General features: G+C 41.0%; 2 non-coding genes across 2 annotated transcripts; one reads left to right on the forward strand and one right to left on the reverse strand.

The window, feature by feature from the left end:
- The first annotated feature begins 8,943 nt into the window (after positions 1 to 8,943).
- Positions 8,944 to 9,050, forward strand: LOC112581048. Its single transcript, XR_003105489.1, has one exon. It is a non-coding gene; the product is annotated as a U6 spliceosomal RNA (small nuclear RNA).
- A 1,151-nt stretch (positions 9,051 to 10,201) lies between these two features.
- Positions 10,202 to 10,308, reverse strand: LOC112581049. The gene has a single exon (XR_003105490.1). It is a non-coding gene; the product is annotated as a U6 spliceosomal RNA (small nuclear RNA).
- Positions 10,309 to 21,966: the final 11,658 nt, after the last annotated feature.

A 21,966-nucleotide genomic window follows, 5' to 3' on the forward strand; every position in this document is an offset into this window, starting at 1 on the left:
CAATGCTCCTGAGGATGGGAGAATTTCGGAATCATTTCATTGTAGCTGCTAATTTTTTGATGATATGAATGTTATGGTTCTCTGACCAGTTATCACTAGTGCTGAAGGCTGGGGAGGCCATACAGATTCAAAAACATCACCATCATCATCTTCTACTGATGAGTCTGGAAATTTATCAGACCTAGAAACTAAAGGATTAGGTGGACCACTAAATGAATTTCCTATATTAGTGAGACACATCATTCATTAGATATTTAATGAATGAATATATGAATGGTCCTCACTGAGTGAGCCCCTTTGGGGAACTGATCTTTTCCCTCCCTAATTCATCAGTGGCCTCTGATTTTCTGGGACATTCCCTTGAATACTCCACACAGACAACCACAGATTTCAGATACTCGGCTGCTCTTATGTTGTTCTCTATCCCGGGACCCACACTCGTCATCAAGATTGAATTAAAAATAAACCCAAGAAATGATAACAGCTTCTTGCCTTAGCCCTTCTAGAAAGGTATCACTGTTTAAAGGGGATGTTTTAGAATTTGAGCAAAAATTCGTTGCTCTAGTGACTAGAAGAACATTCAGCCATCAAGACCAGGAAGAGTTCATCTGAGTTAGGCCTTTTGGATCATCTCATACACCCTCTACTCATCATGCCCTTCCATACCTCTGAGCTTTTCCAGTTTTTCATCAACCCTGCCCACCTGGTGAATATCACCTCAAAATTATCTTCTCTCTCTCTCCTGGTTAGCAACTCTCACCTGTTTCCTTAGCAGAGCTCATACCTTTACAACTTATTAGTTATTATAATTATATATGCTGTCCTCTCCTCTCCCAGAGGCATGAAGCCCAACAAGAGGGGGAGGAGTTGCTGAATTCAAAAATAGGCTCGGAGAAGAAGGTAGGAGGAGAGAGTCAGAGAGATGGCAGTGGGAGGACTCAGATGGCATTGCCAGATTTGAAGATGGATGGGGCCACGGGTCAAAAACGCAGGGGGCCTCTAGAAGCTGAAAAGATGAAGAAACAGATTCTTCCGTAGAACTTCCAGAAAAGAAATCAGCCTTGCCAACAGATTTTTCGCTCAGTGAGATCCATATCAGACATCCGGTCTAAAGAATTGTAAAATAATAAATTTATGTTGGTTTCTTTTAAAAAAAGAAAAGAAAAGGACTGTTTCACTTGCCAGTTTGTGTTGCTTATCTTGATTGTGGCAAATTCTATTTTTCAGCAGTTACTGGTAACATCCCCATGAAAGCATGAGGGCTTCTCAGTGAAGAATTATGGTCTGAGCCACTGCTAAAAGCTGTGATTTCAGGTGGCTGAGTCTCACCATCACTCACCAATCTTTTCACTCACAGTGCTCCTCCTTTCCCAAATGCCCTGCTGCTGCTGCTGCTGAGTCGCTTCAGTCATGTCCGACTCTGTGCGACCCCATAGATGGCAGCCCACCAGGCTCCCCCGTCCCTGGGATTCTCCAGGCAAGAACACTGGAGTGGGGTGCCATCGCCTTCTCCAGCCCAAATGCCCTATTGGATATTTTATTTAAGCCAAATTGTTTCCCAAATTTTTTGAGCACTACCTTTGGGATTTTTGCCATATCAAAGTAGCACCAGAGCTAATAGTAACTTAATCCCTTTCTTCAAAGCAACTTAATTTTTAAATAGTACTTTTGCTTTATAGGTAATATGCATAAAATATTAGGTTTGATGTGCTAATTGTTTTCTCCAAATGCACATTTAAAAACAAAACTGTCAAAATTTTTAAAAACCTTTGCATTAAAATAAACTTGTAACTACTAAAATTTTAAAAACAACTCTGCCTAAGTACCCAGGAAAATCTTTTCATGTACATCAGTAGGATAACTCCTCCACTTTGTGAAATACTTCCCAAGTTTTTGCTACCCTCCCCAGGCCTTCTGCCCAGAGCTATCCCTTCATTCTCAGCAGGCTCCCTCACCTCCTACATACTTAAATAGAGAGTCCTTCAGACTTGAATTCCATCAAGCAGTCTCCCTGTATCTTCCCACTCCATACACACCCCTGAAAGCTCACCCGCATCTGCTCTCATCCTTGCTCCCTCTGCCTTTGCTCTCAGAAGAGGAGCCTGACCTTCTTTCCACTACAGAAATGTCTGTTCACTCATGTTCTGAAGCCCATTCTAATACACTGCCTCGAGGATCTTACCATTAAAATAGTTTTCAAGGATTTACCTAAATTATACAAACTTAAATTCTTAAAATGAGCTGATTCCTTTACTTTTTAAAATCTAGCACATTTTAAATCCCAGAAATCCCATTCCTTATTTTCTGAGAATTATAGGAATATTATATTTAAACAGGCACCTATTTATCTCAAAAGCCAATCAGAACGGGACTTCTTTAACTTAGGAAATTTTTATCGACTAATAACACCATCTGGATTTGGAAAAAATGTTATACATCCATAAAATGAAATGTAAAGACTTTTTTGAATTACAGACACACAAACACAGAGTTAATTCCAGTCATGAGTCAAGAGTAAACTCAGAAGTACAAAAAATTTACTGGCTCAGATAGCAAAGAGCTGTTCTCCTTGGTGAAATACAATATTCTTAATTGTTTTGAGCCCAAATAAACGAATAACCAAACAAATAAGACTAACAAACTAGTTTCTCTGTTGTCTCTCATCCAACAGAGACCCGATCTCTACAAATCATCGATCTATTCACATGTTATAGTTAGACATAACACCAAATTCCCAATCATTGCTACTAAGAGAGGGCAATGATACTGCTGCAAGCAGAACACATACAAACCACAAAATTAATAGAGAACATTATTAAAATTACAATAACAGAGAGCAAAGCAAAGTTACTGTCATTTTGAGAGCTAAAAAACAAAAGATGTATCTAAGCTTTAAGCAATCCATGAGTTGCATTTCTCTGGGGAAAACTACACCTAGTTTTGTTAGGTGAATCCAATGAGCAGCTCAGTAGAAGATCTCCAAGATGTTAAAGTATATTTGAAAAAAAAAAGTAAAAATCATGCCTCTCATACAGATATAAAATGAACATGTGTTAAAGACTTTATTGAATGTATTAATCAATGAAGAAACAAGGTAGATATTGCAACAGCTCAAACGAGAAATCAAAAATCACAAATTTATATGAAGTAAAGGAATGCTGAAATGAATCTGCAAATGGAAGCAAAACAAGCTTCTTCCACGGTGGCAGGCAGAAGTCAACTAAATCTCTACTAGTCAGGACAGATATTGCATGTCTATAAACAAGAATTATTTTGTGTTGCTATCAGCTATCTTAGAGAAGGAAATGGCAACCCACTCCTATAGTCTTGCCTGGGAAATCCCATGGACAGAGAAGCCTGACAGGCTACAGTCCATGAGGCTGCAAAGAGTCAGACATGACTTAGGTACTAAACAACAACAATCAGTTTTCTACAATTAACAGTTTTAAGACAGTTTCCAGAGATTTGGAATCATATAACTCTAATCAGATAAGCCTGGGGGACTGTCTAGATTCTAGATGATGCAGTTATCCACCTGGGCACACATTTTTCCCACACAAGAGACACTTCTCCCATGAAAACAGTAGAAACAGGGATTGTGTGAATATAAGTAAGTCTGTAATTGCCGTTCAGTGACTAATTTTTAAAAATGTCAGTGCTGCAGTCACCATCCTCAGTGATTTTGGAGCCCAAGAAAATAAAATGTGTCACTGTTTTCACTTTTCCCCCATCAATTTGCCATGAAGTGATGGGACCAGATGCCATGATCCTAGTTTTTTGATGGTGAGTTTTGAGCCAGTTTTTTGGAAATTAAGGAAGCTCATCACTGATAAGTCTCTTGTGCAGGCTTTCACTTTTTCCCCCCTTCCCTCTTCCCCCGCTCCCCAGTAATATGAGGGGGAGAATATGAGGTTATCTGCTACTACAAAGTAAAGCAACTAGTTGCTGTGAAAGGGCTCCATGCAGAAAAATATCTCACACCAGCCTTACCACAGTGACTTTCTCATTTCACTAAAAGTACCCTTTAAAACACAGGGCTTCCCTGGTGGATCAGTGGTAAAGAATCCACTTGCCAATGCAGGAGACACAGGGTTCCATCCCTGGTCTGGGATGTTCCCACATGCCTGCAGAGCAGTGAAGCTAGGGCGCGACAACAACTGAGCCTGTGCTCTAAAGGCAACGAGCCACAACTACTGAAGCCCGCACCCCTGAGAGCCCATGCCCCACAATAACAGAAGCCATAGCAATGAGAAGCCCAAGTACCGCAACTTGAGAGTACCCCCGCTCACCAAAACTAGAGAAAAGCCCACACAGCAACAAAGATCCAGCACAACTCTCCCCAAAAAACACACATATAAATCATCTGGGTATCATCTTTTGCATAACTTGTATGCAGAGTACATCACGCAAAATGCCAGGTTGGATGAATCACAAATTGGAATCAAGACTGCCAGGAGAAATATCAACAACAACAGATATGCAGATGATAACACTCTCATAGCAGAAAGTGAAGAGGAACTAAAGAGCCTCTTGAGGAGGGTAAAAGAGGAGAGTGGAAAAAGCTGGCTTAAAACTGAACATTAAAAAAACTAAGATCATGGCATCAGGTCCCATCACTTCACAGCAAACAGAAGGAGAAAAAGTGGAAACAGTAACAGATTTCATTTTCTTGGGCTCCAAAAGCACTGCGGACAGTGACTGCAGCCACGGAATTGAAAGATACTTGCTCCATGGAAGGAAAGCTATGACATACCTAGATTGTATACTAAAAAGCGGAGACATTACTTTGCCGACAAATGTCAGCATATAGTCAAAGCTATGGTTTTTCCACTGCTCACGTACAGATGTGAAAGTTGGACCATAAAGAAGGCGGAGGGCCGAAGAACTGATGCTTTCGAACTGCAGTGCTAGAAAACGCTCTCAAGAGTTCCTTGGACAGCAAGGAGATCAAACCAGTAAATCCTAAAGGAAATCAATCCTGAATATTCATTGGAAGGACTGCTGCCGAAGCTGAAGCTCCAATACTTTCGCCACCTGATTTGAACAGCCGATTCATTGGAAAAGACCCTGATGCTGGGAAAGACTGAGGGCAGGAGGAGAAGCGGGTGGCAGAAGATGAGATGGTTGGATGGCATTACCGACTCAATGGAGATGAGTTTCAGCAAACTCTGGGAGACAGTGAAGGGCAGGGAAGCCTGGTATATTGCAGTCCAAGGGGTCACAAAGAGATACAACTTAGTAACTGAACAACATCACCATCCTTTGACTAGTACAGTCAAATCCTCACAGCCCAATCCTCTGGAAATCTATCACTAGGCAAGTTTGGGAAACACTGCTCTACCACATTTTAGTTTACGGGGTTAGCCAGAAGAGCCCTGAAGAAATAAAACCCAGTCCTGGTGAGTTTTGAAAAATCTTTGGAGATCTTTCTAGGTGGGGCATTTAGGAGGTGTTCTGAGGAGTCTATAGGTACGTGAGGGAAGGGGGAATAGCCATAAAAGAGAGAGACTAGCAAAGGAAGGAGGCTGGAGGAGAGTGCCAATGAGATTCTTTAGTAGAGAGAGACAGAGAAATGGAGAACAATTAAATCAGAACCTTCAGGGGAGGGCTCTGGCACTGATATTTTTTAAAGCTCCCATGATGACTACAAACTGCAGCCCAGGTTTATAATCTCTGTTCCTTAGCTGAAGTTCACCATTTTCACACCAGGTAAAGCTGGTCACCGATACTGAGGTTGTGGTTCATTTATTCCCTGCTTAAGAGGATGTGAGGATTTTAGTTGAGCTGCTCCTTTTTAATTAGAGCAAAATTCCTAAAGAGGAAATGATTAGCAGGTTTTGTCCGTTTCAATTGCGTCATATCACTGAATGCTCCCTTTATATGAGTAAAAAGAAAAAGAATATGGTAGATTTTCCACTTATCAGTGTGTGTTATCCAGTTGTTGCAGTAAGATGAGAAGAACTCAGAAATATGGCTGTAAAATAAGTCTTGAAGTTTTTATTCTTTTCTAAGCTATTGCAAAGAGTAAAGTGAAGTGAAAGTGTTGGTCACTCAGTCATGTCCGACTCTTTGCAACCCCATGGAATGTAGCCTGCTAGGCTCCTCTGTCCATGGGATTCTCCAGGGAAGAACACTGGAATGGGTAGGCATTCCCTTCTCCAGGGATCTTCCTCACCCAGGGAACAAACCTGGTCTCCTGCATTGCAGGCGAGTATGACCTAGTAATACTACAAGCAGTCCAGTGGAAAAAGAAATGAATTTGGTCTCAGAAGATAGGTAGGACCAGTGCCAGTACTGCCCATGGAAATCATTAAACACTTAACTCGCATTTAGCTTCCTTCTCCGAAAATAAGACTTTTCATCTCTTTGGATCTACAATGCCACTGATTGTTAAGATGCACCAGTTTTACATATCACAAAGAAAACACAGATGACTGTTTTATTCCATCCATAATGTAAATAGTTAGAATTGACAGCATCTATTTGTAACACAGTCTAATGTTCCAGAATATAAAAATAAAAACTTTTTTTTCTTGTCAATAAGCTGAGAAAAAACCTCTAAATCAACCTTTCCTAAAGTCAGTTTGCTAAAAATGCCCACTGAAACTCCATTCTTCTTCTCATGCTTGTTGTTTAGTCGCTAAGTTGTGTCCCACTCTGTTGTGACCCCATGGACTGTAGCCTGCCATGCTCCTCTGTCCGTGAGATTTCCCAGGCAAGAACACTGGAGCGGGTGCCAAGATACAAAAGATTATCTCATTAAAAAGCAACCTACCTCAAAAGTTTCCTAGATAACTTCCAAAAAATGTGTTAAAGAACACTATCTGCACACCCCCCCCCCCCAAATAAAGTGATTAGAGACTTACACATATTTAACTGGTGGTAAAAGCAAGAATTGTTTTAGTCTAAATCTAATCATGGGATCTTAAATATATTTTAGTTTGGCAGAAGCCAATAGTGTTTGTTTCAATGTTGCAAATGTGTAGTGAAAACATGAGGGTGATTACAAAGGCATAAGGAGAAGGCGATGGCACCCCACTCCAGTACTCTTGCCTGGAAAACCCCGTGGACGGAGGAGCCTGGTGGGCTGCAGTCCATGGGGTCGCTAAGAGTCGGACACGACTGAGCGACTTCACTTTCACTTTTCACTTTCATGCATTGGAGAAGGAAATGGCAACCCACTCCAGTGTTCTTGCCTGGAGAATCCCAGGGACAGGGGAGCCTGGTGGGCTGCCGTCTATGGGGTCGCACAGAGTCGGACACAGCTGAAGTGACTTAGCAGCAGCAGCAGCAAGGTAAGCATGCTCAGTTAGTTAGGTATTCCATGTAGATGGAGGAGGGACAAGATGAGGAAAAAACGATACAGGTGGAGAAGACTAGGGGAACACAAGAGTTTGAGGGGGGGAAAGACAACTGTGTAATAGAAAGGAGAGAAGAGAGGAAGGAAATGTAAGACGTTAACTGAACGCCTCTAACAATTGTTCTCCTGGATAAGGCCTTTAACAAATGTATAACCTGACAGAAAACAACATTCTGAAAATATCCAGAAAAGAAACAGCCTGCATGCAAATAGTAATGAGGGTGGGTCGCAAGAAACTGTAGCTACAGGAGAGAAGATTTGCATGAGGGAGGTGGGGCCTACAGACCCACTGAATGGCTCCAGAAGAGCCTCTTAGTAGCGAGGAGACAGAAACAGGACTGCAATCTAGCTTAAGAAACAAAGGCAATTTGCTAGCTCCTGTAACCAAACTATGGAAAGGACTGAATGATCCAGAGGCTCAAAAGACAATGATACTCTTCCTTCGTTTCTCATCCTGGTCTTTTTCTCTCAATTTCTTCCTTGGGGTACCGAGAGCCTTAGGTTGACATTCTTTATAGCGCACGAGCCAAAGGTTAAAAACAAACCGACAGCCAGCCAGCCAGACTCTCTACCTGGGCAACGTTCATCACTGTATTCTAAAATTATTAAGTGAAAGGTGTATGGGAAACTTGATAATGGAGGGTTCGGGCTGGTGACCTCACCTGAACCCACTGATTCAGCCAGACATTACCTGCCTTTTGTTCAGATGCGATAGGAAAGGATACGTGCTACCAGTGCGCCTTTAAAGCTTAGTAAATTATACCAGGATCTAATTACAGCTTTATATCTAACTATAAATTTTCAAAAAACATGGAGAAACAAGTTAAACGACATCATCAGTGATAAACGAGCCAAATGAAAGAAATGTTACGTTTCATGGTGTAAATATCCGGTTCGCCCAACAAATCAGTATCATGAAGAGAAATGGCGGTGGGGGAGGGGGGAGTGGAGATGGGATGTTAGGAAATTAATGAGACCTAAGAAGCACAGCAACCAAACACAACGTGGGAGGACAGAACCTTCTTTGGAAGACATCTTTTAAACAACCAAGGGAATTGGAACGTTGAGTGAATATTAGGTGAGACTAAGGAATTACCTTAACTTTTCGAGGTGTGATAATGGGTGATTACTTTTCTTTTTTTTCCCCCAAGTACTCATCAAAGAAAGTTTAACTGGGAAACTACGAGCTCTAAAGGAAGGCGGGCGGCCCACTCCGAAGAGCGTCCGCCTCACGGAGCGCGCGTGTCCCGCAGGCCCGCGGGCTCCTGCAGCGCGCAGCTCGCCGCTCCCAGCATGCTCCACGGGCCGAGCACTCCCGCAGGAGGACCCGGGGCCCTGGGTCCCTCGACGAGACCCCTTACCCAAGATGCTCCGGGCGCTCATTTGCATGTCCCACCAAGAAGTGAACTAGACTGGTTTAGTTGTCAGAGCACCAAACGTGCGAGCTTTGTGAGTGGCTGCACAAAATCAAATTTCCCTAAATGTTCCGCGTTCGCTGGGAAGAGGCGCAGTTTGGTCACCATAACTATAAAGGAGGAAAGATATCCGTGCCTTATATGTGCTGTGGGGGACATGTGTAAAGCGTGCTCGCTTCGGCAGCACATATACTAAAATTGGAACGATACAGAGAAGATTAGCATGGCCCCTGCGCAAGGATGACACGCAAATTCGTGAAGCGTTCCATATTTTGCTCTTCTTCCCACGGTCCAGATACTGTCTCAAGCGCAAAGGAAACGCCTTCGGTGAAGCACAACGTCTGGCACGCAATGCTGAATTTGTGATTTTTCAGTATAAAATATATTGTAAAAAATATTCGTGCAAGGCAATCTATGAAATGAGAATGAAGCTGAGTTACATCTGTAAATTTATGTGCAAATATGAGTTTGAGTAAACTCCGGGAGTTGGTGATCACAGGGAGGCCTGGCGTGCTGCAGCCCATGGGGTCGCAAAGAGTCGGACACGACTGAGCGACTGACTGAACTGGTGTCGTTTCTACGTTATCTTGGACATAAGAAATCTTGCATTTCCTTAACAGAACTTGAAAGTTCTGAAATCGCCTTTTGATCTGTCTCCCTAGACAACACAAAGCAGAGGCGCAGGTGGGTCTAGATCTTAGTTCACTAAAGGCTGCCTGAAACATGAAATGCTCAATGAATCCTTACCAAATCATTTCTGAATTATTAAATAAATGAATTATTGCGTTAATGAATCCTTGCTATAGGAAGTTAGCAACAGTAGTACACATTTCTCGGGCCTATTTTGTGACTTTGGTCGTTTTTGACTGGAATTCGTACTCTTTTCTCAGACTGTGAGCTACACAAAAGCAAGGACTGTTACCAAAGAGTGAACTCAATGTTGGCTGGTGGATCCTTGAGCTTCCGGATCAATTGAAAACTGGCTAGAAGCAGCAAGCTGGTTACTAAGTCTTTCTGAGACGACGGGTTTTCTATGCCTGTTTTTATCTGACTTCTAAGGTACACTCAAACTGCCGCTTTACCTAAACCGGGTGGATTCTGTGATGGGAAATATAAAAATTCAGCGCCCAAAACCCAAAGTGTATTTTTACCAATAAAAACAAGCATTCGACTGCAGACACCAAGATTAGCTAGGTAACGTAATAGAATTGAGACAGGTTGGCCGGGGGGATGCCAGGCAGCCATCGAGCTAGAATCGACGCTGGGAGGACAGAGGATCCGGTGAGAGAGAATTCCAGGTGTCCTCAGGCTTTGGGGATGCACGTCGGAAAGCGCAAACCGGACGTCTGCCTCCAAAACTACCTCTCAATACTTCACAGTTCTTTGTGTTACTCCGGCAAATAGTGTCTGGAGGTGGCGAATGGCGCAAAATATGGAACGCTTCACGAATTTGCGTGTCATCCTTGCGCAGGGGCCATGCTAATCTTCTCTGTATCGTTCCAATTTTAGTATATGTGCTGCCGAAGCGAGCACGTTTTGCGCTTCGTCCACGGCCTATATAAACTCCGGAAGGTCTCGTCTCTTTTACACTTACGGTGACCGAACCGTGCATCTTTTCGATGATTCTGAAACTTTTAGGGAAATTTGATCTCACGGATCCACGCACAAGGCTCACATGTTTGGTATTCTGACTGCTAAACCGCGAAACTTGTCGAGTTCGCCTCTTGCTGGGACATGCAAATGAGTGCCCGTAGGATCTTGGGTAAGGGCCCTGTCACCGGCTCCAAGTCGGACGATGGGTCCTCTGGGGCGCTCAGCCCCACGGAGCATGCCGGGAGCGGCAAGCGAGGCTTGCTTGAGGAGCTGCTAGCAAGTTGGACCCGCGCGGTCTGCGACGGCTGCGATGCGGACCTACTGCCCAGCTGCGACGACTGAGGCAGCCCTGGGGGCCTGCCTGGAACAAGTGGCATCTCCCCCAAGTCTAAGAATTTGCGAATCGGTTGCTTTGCTGGGCCAGTAAGATGCTGGGTCACTAGGATTTTGGATCGAGCTCGGGTTCTCCCAGCAAAATGTGGAATGTGTCACCAATATTTCACCCGTGACATAGTAGCCTTGTGCCAGTTCCAGAGCCTTTGTTGATATAAGCCTAGCGTCCAGCCCTCCGGGAGATTCCTCCCAACAACTAAACCAACTTAGATTAAGACGGTCAGCACCACACTCTAGGATGCCCCCGGCTCGTCTAGCGTTAGCGCGGGTGGATCCGGCCTGAATCCATTCTGCGCAGGAGTCAGAAAGATGGGAGGGGCAGCCAGGACGGATGGCCACGCCCCTCACAGGTGTCTTTCCCTGAGGCCACCTTGTAGCCTGGCCTCCAACCCGCTGGAACACTGAAGGACACGCTGAAACGCAGCTGTTTGGCCTGAGAGATCGATTAGAAGAATTAAAGTATTAGAGCTGAACTAGAGAATCATTCTTGTGCTTCCGCGTACTTCCCACACGCTAAACCTAACCCTATTATGATACAAACATGCCGGACAGACCTACCTGCAAGACATACTAGAATGCTAGTGTTAAATATCCTGATTTTAGCTACTGCTCAAGTCGCAGCCTGACACGTTGTGAACTGAGGTCCAAAGGTGAAAGCCTCCATATGCTGAATTAAAGTGAAGGGCATAAGCTTTCCTGCGTTGTGTTAAAATGGCACCCTTAACAAGGCATATGGCATATTAGAGAATAAGTGGGATTTTGCTTCTTTTGGTCGTTCTACCCTTTCCACAACATAGTATTTTGAAGTAAAAATCTGTGAAAGATCAGTAATTTTGAGGAGTTTTAAAATTGGTATCCAATTTTATGATGTACAAAAAGAAAATAGGGTGAACCCATCTAAGAAAGAGTCTCTGGTACTGATGAGACAAAAATAGAGAAAGGAACAGAAAGCCTACATGGATTATTGCTGAACCTATCTTTCTCTGTGTTTATAGTTATAATTCTCTTGGTTCACAGATTTTGAGAAGTAATAAAATATATTGTTCTTATTTCTCCCCAAATCAGGCAAAAATGACAGTCTGTTGAATTGTCCAATTACAAATAAAATATGCTTCGATGCATTTTTTCTAATGGCCTGTCTTTTAAATAAGCATTTCTGACTTCAAAGCTATTAAGAAATATTAAATTGATGTTCAGTTTTATGATTTGAAGAAATATATCAAACCCCTCATGTTCTTACTCCATTTAGCATCGGTACAGCCAAGTTATTAAAGGATACATGTTAAGAGGAATCTGTGGCTCAGCTAGTAAAGAATCTGCCTGCAACTCGGCAGGCTTGGGTTCGATCCCTGGGTTGGGAAAATCCCCTCGAGAAGGGAAAGGCTACCTACTCCAGCATTCTGGCCTGGAGAATTCCATGGACAGTCCATGGGATCACAAAGAGTGGGACAGAACTGAGTGACTTTCACTTTCACTTCATAGTTGGAAGGATGGTCAGAGTTCTAATGACATGAACTTGATGTCTCTACAAGTTGTAAACTTCGGTCAGGCTACACTTCTAGGTGACCATGTTTAAGCCCTTCATATTCTGAAAAGAGGAAAAATGTTTTACCACAGACAGAGAAAGAATTTGAAAGTTGACTAAAGATCAAATTTTTATAATGGCTTTAAATTATCAGATATGCATAGAAATAGCAAAAATGTGTGATTTTCGAGTCATGACACTTGGAGTAGAGCAGAATTTCTCACAGGTGATTTACACATGACCCCCTTTAAAGAAATAAATTCTCTCTAGGCTCCCTATATTGCTGTAATTACTTCTATTACATTGCTATTTAAATATGTATAAACATAAAACTGGGTATAAACTCATTCTTGTAGCTGCTACATAGTCTAAAACCAAAGCAAACTTACAAATTAAATACACAACTACAAATCAATATAATTCAAATGAACATTAATTTATTGCAGTAGATAATGTGTATGGCTGAAACTAAGTAAACACTCATGGGTTTGGTAGTGGAAAGATGTAGCCTCAGATTTAGTTCTGTACTAGACTTGTTTCTGTGTTTTGACTCATGCAGAGAATTCAATTCACATAAGTATGTTCTAAAAAACTGAACCTTGGTTTACTACCAAATTATAGATACTGGAACATATTTTTTTAAATATTTTAGCATTTTTGAAATCAGACCACAGCACACAATAGATGGGCGCTGAGACTCTATGAAATAGGGTAGTTTCAGAATATCAGGCCTCCTAGTTAACACTGCAGTAAGCAATCTTTATTGATGACTCCATAAAGCTGTAGTATTTATTTCAACATGGAGTTGGTGTAACAGTATAATTGAAATCAGCAGTAAATATATATCTAATCAAATTTTGTTGAAATTTAGAACAAGATAAGATTATATGGAGTTGGTTTTAAACTCTTAAATATTTTTTTAACTTTTTTTTTCCAATTTCAGCCCTAAGATTATAGTCAGACAATTGAAAGCTAAGAAGGAACTAGGTTTCTCACAGTGTTTTGTTTACATCTTCTTGGGACTCCATTTGGACAATATTTCAACAATTGTTGGCAAGAGAGGAAAGGATTAACAGAGAGGCTGTATAATCAAAATTACCCTCTCACCCCCAAAACAAGGCAGACAGGTTCTACAGAGAAACAAGTATGACACAGGCATCATAAGCCTGGTGGTTTTTCAAACAGGTTCCATACCATGTTTGCCATGAATGAGGCTTGAGAATGCTGAATTTCACAGAGGCAATTAGATACTGAAACTGCCTCATTTACATCATTTCAAAATTGATCATAAATCAGACTTTATTATGATTGCTTCCACTCTGTTTTCAGTTTAGAATATTCAAATTACCATTTAATCTTTATTTGTATAGACTGTCCTGAAAGCATTTGGATTTCTCTTGGTGCAAATACATCATTTATATTATTCAGTTTATCTCTGTTCATTTCTCATTAGCACCTACAAAATAGTACAGTACTCAGTGGCATATCATTTTCTTGATGAGAAACCAAAGTACTGATTTCTTTAAAAAAATACGAAACTAAAGACAAGCATTGAAAATGTTATTCATATGTATATTATTACTAGGCGGAGAAGGCAATGGCACCCCACTCCAGTACTCTGGCCTGGAAAATCCCATGGATGGAGGAGCCTGGTAGGCTGCAGTCCATGGGGTCGCTAAGAGTCGGACATGACTGAGTGACTTCACTTTCACTTTTCACTTTCATGTATTGGAGAAGGAGATGGCAACCCACTCCAGTGTTCTTGCCTGGAGATTCCCAGGGACGGGGGAGCCTGGTGGGCTGCCGTCTGTGGGGTTGCACAGAGTCGGACACGACTGAAGCGACTTAGCAGCAGCAGCAGCAGCATTATTACTAGGGAAATAGAAATTTTGCCTTCACAGAATACGAGTACAGCGGCAGACACTGGCCATTGCTACCATTTACTATAGATAGCAGGACCAGCACTGACACACTGCTGGTTCCTTAGTTCACAAAGCTGAAATTTCAAAGGTAAATGAAAATCTACATTGAAATTTTATGACAATGCTTAGTTGTAAACTCAAGATAACTTATTCAGAAGTTTCAGACTCTGCTTATTTTAATATTTTAGGATAATCATCCAAATATAAATAATTTCTCTTTAAAATCCAGTAGAAAACTCTGACCCCTGAGAACCTGTTTTAAGACTCCAAGAGATTCTATATCCCAGTTTGAGAAACACTTTATAGGTTGATATAGAAAAGTCTACTTTCTAGAGTTTGTGCATCTTTATATGTGTTCTTTTCTTAAGAGGACAACCCAAGAATTAGAAATAGAAAAGGAGAGGGTAATAGTTATTAAGCACCAACTACTTGGTAGGCATATAAGATTGCATTTAATATTTGCAATTATTATCCCATTCTACAGCTGAGGAAACTGATGCTAACAGGAATTGTGCGCCTTGTATAAATTCATATGAGTAACAATACTGGGTTAGGGGAAAGCCAGCATTTAAACTCAGGATCCTCAGAATCCAAATCAATGCTGCTTCTTAGTCTATAATTTTATCTAACATTAGAGAAACCCTAATACAGCTTTAACCAGGAAAATCTTTAAGAACTATTTTGAAATTCTTGGGCAATCAATACATAGAATATCAGTTCAGTTCAGTTGCTCAGTCGTGTCCAACTCTTTGAGACCCCATAGACTTGGGATACTTGGATGCTTCACAAAAAGATATTCAAACCGCTAATAAGCAAATAAAAAGATGTTCAACACCATTAATCACTAGAGAATTGCTAGTTAATATACAATGAATAGTATTCCACACCTATTAGAATGGGTAAAATATAAAAGGTTGACAGTACCAAATATTGGCAATTATGTGGATCAACTAAGAACTCTCATACATTGTTGGTGGGAGTATAAAATGATACAACCTTCAAAGAACAGTTTGGCAGTTTTTTATAAAGATAAACATACAATTACACATACATTTACACAAGCTTTCACATATTTGCCCAGAGAAATTAAGATGTATGTACACAAAGATTCATATAGGAAGGTTTGCAATATTACTGCTTTACTCATAATAGTTCCAAAGTGGAAACAATCCAAATGGTTTCCATCAACAGGAAACTGGATAAGTTGTAGTATGCAGTGGAATACTACTCAGCAATAAAAAGGACTGCATCACTGATATGCATAACAACCTGGATGAATTTTACAGATGTATTATACAAAAGAAGCCAAACATAAAAGAGTACCTTTGTATGATTTCTTTCATATAAGGTTTAAAAAGAAGCAAAGCTAACCTAATAGGAACAGAACTCAGAACAGCCATTGCTTAGGCTGATGGGGAATGGGGAATGGGGAACGGACTAAAAGATGGTACAGAGAAACTTTATGGAATGATGTAAACTTCTATCTATCTCAGTCAGTGGGTTATATGGGTGTATATATTTGTCAAAACATATCAACTATACTCGAGATGTGTGCACCTCACCATTAGCAATTATACTGCAATAAAAAAGCAGAAAGCATTGAGAACAATACTTCAGTTCAGTTCCGTCGCTCAGTCGTGTCCGACTCTTTGCGACCCCATGAATCGCAGCACGCCAGGCCTCCTTGTCCATCACCAACTCCCGGAGTTCACCCAAACCCATGTCCATTGAGTTGGTGATGCCATCCAACCATCTCATCCTCTGTTGTCCCCTTCTCCTCCTGCCCTCAATCTTTCCCAGCATCAGAGTCTTTTCAAATGAATCAGCTCTTCGCTGTTGCTAAAATCTAATGCTGATGGGTTTTTAACCACCATTGTTTTTAACCAGTGTTCCTGAAACTTTATACTCTGTCCATACTCTTTACTAAACATATATTGATCCCATCTAGTAAAGAGGCATTTACTAAAGCTGGTAGATATAGCCTTTGTGGAGGTTTCATCAAGTTGAGTTGAGAAATAGATACATATACTTCTAAAGTAGTGCACTGAATATCTTTCAACACACAGTGTGTGTGCTTAGTCACTTAGTCATGTCCAGTTCTTTGCGACCCCATGGACAGAGTAGCCCCCCAGGCTCCTCTGTCCATGTGGATTCTCCAGGCAAGAGTACTGGAGAATGTTGCCATGCCCTCCTCCAAGGTATCTTCCCAACCCAGGGATTGAACCAAGGTCTCCCGCATTGCAGGCAGATTCTTTACCATCTAAGACACTAGGGAAGCCCTCAACACACAGTAATTCCTTTATTTAGTAAGTAGTTCTCGAACTTCCCTGGTGGTCCAGTGGATAGGAATCTGCCCGCCAATGCAGGGGACACAGATTCAATCCCTGGTCCAGGAAGATTCCACATGCCTTGGACAACTAAACCCTTAAGCCACAACTACTAAGCCCATGGACTATAAACCCAGGAGCGGCAACTACTGAGCCCCTGTACCCCAAATACTGAAGCCCACGCACCTAGAGCCAGTGTTCCTCAGCAAGAGAAGCAACTGCAGTGAGAAGTCTACACACCGCAATTAAGTGTAGCACCCCGATCACCACAACTAGAGAAAGCCCACAAACAGCAAGGAATACCCAGCAGACACATAAGTTAAAAAAAAAAAAAGTAGTTATCAAATACCTATTCTATAGCAGGTACCAGAGGTAGAGTAGTGACCATGGAGTTTTAGCTGAGTGTGAAAGAGAGAGATTTTTAAAGTATTCAAATAAATAAATGAGATAATTTCAGATGGTGATAAAGGCAATGAATAAAATGAAATATTTGACCACATTTTACTTATTTCTGAGGCAGAATGTGTGATTCACATATTTGCACATCAAATTATGTTTAGCTCCCTTGTATTTCAAAGATCAATTCTCATATACTTTTGTTCTCACTCTATGAAGAAAACACACTTTCAAAACACAAAAACATGAAGACCTGTTTCACTGGTACACATTTATGTACATTTTCTCACACAGTCTTTTTAAAAGGACAGATTGACAATTCATCAGATCATCACACATAAATTAAGAGCACATGGACTGTAACAGATCCACTATCATCCTTCAGTTTCCCTGGAAACTCACACTTTCTTCTCAAGGCTTGAATATTCAAGAAGGAATACTACTGACTGGGATTTCAAAACCTATTGGCTTCAAAATGACCCAAGAAAATCATACTATTAATACATACCAAGCTTTCATTCATGTAACACGTAAGGTATAATAAAAGTCTGAGTCTAAAGTCATAGCACCTAGTTCATTGAAATTATTCTAGAATCATGCAGTTGAGCCACAGGATTTCACCAGTCTAAGAATCTGTTACCAAACAATAGTATTGTTGCTTTTGATATCTTAAAGTTTATTTTGATTCTCATCAGTGGAGGAACAGAAAAGAGATTTGAGCCACTGGTGCCTTTAGCTTTGTTTGCCGCTGATGAAAAGCTAAAACTGTAGTGCTCTTCACTATGGCAGATCAACCCTTGTCATACAACCAGCTTTCCCAAAGTCAAGTAGGTCTGTGCAAGCCAAAACGTGGGTGAAGTAATTTCCTGTTGTTTCTATGATGCTTTATATCATTTTGAGAAATGGTGTATTTTTTTTTAATTAGCAAGCTCTATTAGCACTTCAGGGAAAATAATTCCTGAATGATTTTCAGAGACAAGCATCTTTAATATCACCTGCTTAGAAACAGACACTGTGCCAAAGGGCAGTGTGGCCTGCTCAGTGGCTTACTTGTAGAACTGAAAATAACCAGAGAGTGATGAATTGTCCATTCTGGGTTAATCTTCTAGCATTTCATCTCAGCTACACAATTCATATGGAAGAATAATCTTTGCTGATTGTCAACATAGTCTACATATGATGAAAATCTACATTTATATTCATTCACCTTGCAAAATAATGATAACAACATTGGTGATAGGTTTTAGGAAACCATGGGGCAGGTATTCAAGTGAAGGCAAGCAATCGAAGAGAAGGACAACTGGGTTTACATAGTTACCTGAATAAAAAGATAATTAAGAATTTAAATGATCACATACATAAATAGCAATAGTAATGAGAGTGAAAATGGACACTTACAATTTATATGATGATGTTTTTTTCCTTTTTTTTTCATGAAAATATATCCACAGTGTTTGTACTCACATGAACAATAAAACTCAATTCATTTTATCGTTTAAAAACAGAGTTTGAGGCTGACAGCAGAGGCGAAGTTAGTTGCACAGTCTTGTTCGACTCTTTGCAACCCCATGGACTGTAGCCCACAAAGCTTCTCTGTCCATGGTGATTCTCCAGGCAAGAATACTGAAGTGGGTTGCCTTGTCCTTCCCCAGAGCATCTTCCTAACCAACGGATCGAACTCAGCTCTCCCACATTGCAAGCAGATTCTTCACCATTTGAGATACCTGGGAAGTCCACTTTACACTCTAGGCTAAGAAAATAATGCCAAATCATCCTTGGAGGGCATCCATAATAGTGGCTGAAGTCACCCTAAAATGGTTCATTCTCCCGACTCCTTTCTAATCATTCTGAGACTCATGATCAGCAGGTCAGCAAGGACCTTTTTTCTATCTATCACATGGCTCTTAACCCATGGGGTTGTTAGGAATATAAACTTTTGGGGAGACATATCTGGATTTTGAATCCCAGCCTGTATGATCCTGGGTTAGTTTTTTGGTTGTGCTTTGCCACAGTTCCTTGAACTGGGAAGAGTACCAACCTCAGTACTGTAAGATTGAAAGATAAGATGCTGTATGAAACATGCCTGACCTATGAAAGGTACTCAAATAACTATTTGGTTCATTTCACATCTGTTTCTTTGTCATAGGTCTTATCACACATTGCTTATAAAATGTTATCTTGCTGTTTACCCCTCCTTTGATTATAACCTCAATAGTGAGGATGGCAGATCATTCATTTTTGTGTCCTCTAGAGCCTACCACATAGTGCCTTAAACAGAGAAGGCACTTGGAAACTATATATTGAATTTTCTTCTTGTAATTCAGCATACACTCAGCAGTTTAATGAAATAAAACCACAGTCAAAATGTCTAATGATATTTCTTTTTGCTATAGACAGGCTGCTTTTATTTTTAGAAGTGTCTTTTTGGAGCATTCACTTAGACTGATGGCCTTTCCCTTCAGGCAGACAGTCTTCCCAGGTTAGATGGGGCTATCTGTTTTCACCACTCATGTGAGGCTTTGCTTTTGTCTTGAAAGTAGTTTGTGACATGCATGTTTAGATGAGTTTTCCAGTAAAACAGGAGAAGCCCAAGGAGTAAATCAGCCAAACTATTCCACCTTTTGCCAACTGAACATCTATTAGCTGCAATTTACAGTACAGCTGACTATATGTATGCATGATACATTTTTAAGAAGTCATAAGAATTTTAGTGAGCCCTAAATATATTCGAAATGCTTTAATCCAAGGAAATTTATTTTTTTCAAGTTCTCCATATATAAAGTAAATGGCAATTATAAAAATACTTTAAAGAGGCAAATTCAAATCAGTCACGTGGGGCCATGCCTTGTACATTTTACTATGGGAAAAATGTGAATAAATTAATGGTCTTGAATATTTATGAATTAAGTGCAACTATTCTTTCCTTTATCTTTTCCTTTGGCTCTGTGACCTTAGAGAACCTGTTTTCTCATCTCACAAGTCTGTTTTGAGGATGAAATGATGTAAATATACATAGTGCCTAATGCAGCACCCACGGCACTGTGCAGACTGGACTTGGGGCAGGTGGCCAGGTGATACTGCTATTCAAGGCACAGCATGAGCCTAAGTCTCCCTTTCAGGAGAGATGAGAGTTCTCAATGACAATCCAGTAAGGAATTTCCCAATCCCCTTCTCTCTGAGCCCTCAGACATTCCAAAGACTTTTGAGTCAAAATACTGTAAGAATTCTGATCATAAAAATAACAAATTGAAGCAAACAAATGAAAACATTAGCGTGAAGGGGAGTTTGTGGTGACCCAGTGATTAGGACTCTGGAGAAGGCAATGGCACCCCACTCCAGTACTCCTGCCTGGAAAATCCCATGGATGGAGGAGCCTGGTAGGCTGCAGTCCATGGGGTCGCTGAGGTCGGAGACGACTGAGCGACTTCACTTTCACTTTTCACTTTCATGCATTGGAGAAGGAAATGGCAACCCACTCCAGTGTTCTTGCCTGGAGAATCCCAGGGATGGGGGAGCCTGGTGGGCTGCCGTCTATGGGGTCACACAGAGTCGGACACGACTGAAGTGACTTAGTAGCAGCAGCAGCAGCTCTCACTGCAATTCTTGATGGAAGAACTGAAATCGTCCCTTGTAGGATGACATTTTAGAAATCAGTAAACTAAAATGGACTGGAATGGGTGAATTTAACTCAGATGATCATATATCTACTACTGTGGGCAAGAATCCCTTAGAAGAAATGGAGTAGCCCTCATAGTCAACAAAAGAGTCCGAAATGCAGTACTTGGATACAATCTCAAAAACGACAGAATGATCTCTGTTCGTTTCCAAGGCAAACATTCAATACAGGGTAATCCAAGTCTATGCCCCAACCAGCAATGCTGAAGAAGCTGAAGTTCAACTGGTCTATGAGACTTATAAGACCTTCTAGAACTAACACCCAAAAAAGATGTCCTTTTCATTATAGGGGACTGGAATGCAAAAGTAGGAAGTCAAGAAACACCTGGAGTAACAGGCAAATTTGGCCTTGCAATACAGAATCAAGCAGGGCAAAGCCTAACAGAGTTTTGCCAAGAAAATGCACTGGTCATAGCAAACACCCTCTTCCAACAACACAAGAGAAGACTCTACACATGGACATCACCAGATGGTCAATACTGAAATCAGATTGATTATATTCTTTGTAGCCAAAGATGGAGAAGCTCAATAGTCAGCAAAAACAAGACCAGGAGCTGACTGTGGCTCAGATCATGAACTCCTTATTGCCAAATGCAGACTAATAATTGAAGAAAGTAGGGAAAACCACTAGACCATTCAGGTATGACCTAAATCAAATCCCTTACGACTATACGGTGGAAGTGACAAATAGATTCAAGGGATTAGATCTGGTAGACAGAGTGCCTGAAGAATGATAAACAGAGGTTCATGACATTGTACAGGAGGCAGTGATCAAGACCATCCCCAAGAAAAAGAAATGCAAAATGGCAAAACGGTTGTCTGAGGAGGCCTTACAAACAGCTATGAAAAGTAGAGAAGCAAAAGGCAAAGGAGAAAAGGAAAGATATACCCACTTGAATGCAGAGTTCCAAAGAAGAGCAAGGAGAGATAAGAAAGCCTTCCTTACTGCTCAATACAAAGAAAGAGAAGAAAACAATAGAATGGGAAAGACTAGAGATCTCTTCAAGAAAATCAGAGATACCAAGGGAACATTTCATGCAAAGATGGGCTCAATAAAGGACAGAAATGGTATGGACCTAACAGAAGCAGAAGATATTAAGAAGAGGTGGCAAGAATATACAGAAGAACTGTAGAAAAAAGATCTTCATGATCCAGATAATCACGATGATGAGATCACTCACACTCGTCTAGAGCCAGACATCCTGAAATGCAAAGTCAAGTGGGCCTTAGGAAGCATCACTACGAACAAAGCTTTACAAAGGATTATGTCAAGGCTGTATATTGTCATCCTGCTTATTTAACTTCTGTGTAGAATACATCATGAGAAATTCTGGACTGGATGAAGCACAAGCTGGAATCA

The sequence above is a fragment of the Bubalus bubalis genome, chromosome 20, assembly GCF_019923935.1.
Source record: "Bubalus bubalis isolate 160015118507 breed Murrah chromosome 20, NDDB_SH_1, whole genome shotgun sequence".
Taxonomy (NCBI): Eukaryota; Metazoa; Chordata; class Mammalia; order Artiodactyla; family Bovidae; genus Bubalus; species Bubalus bubalis.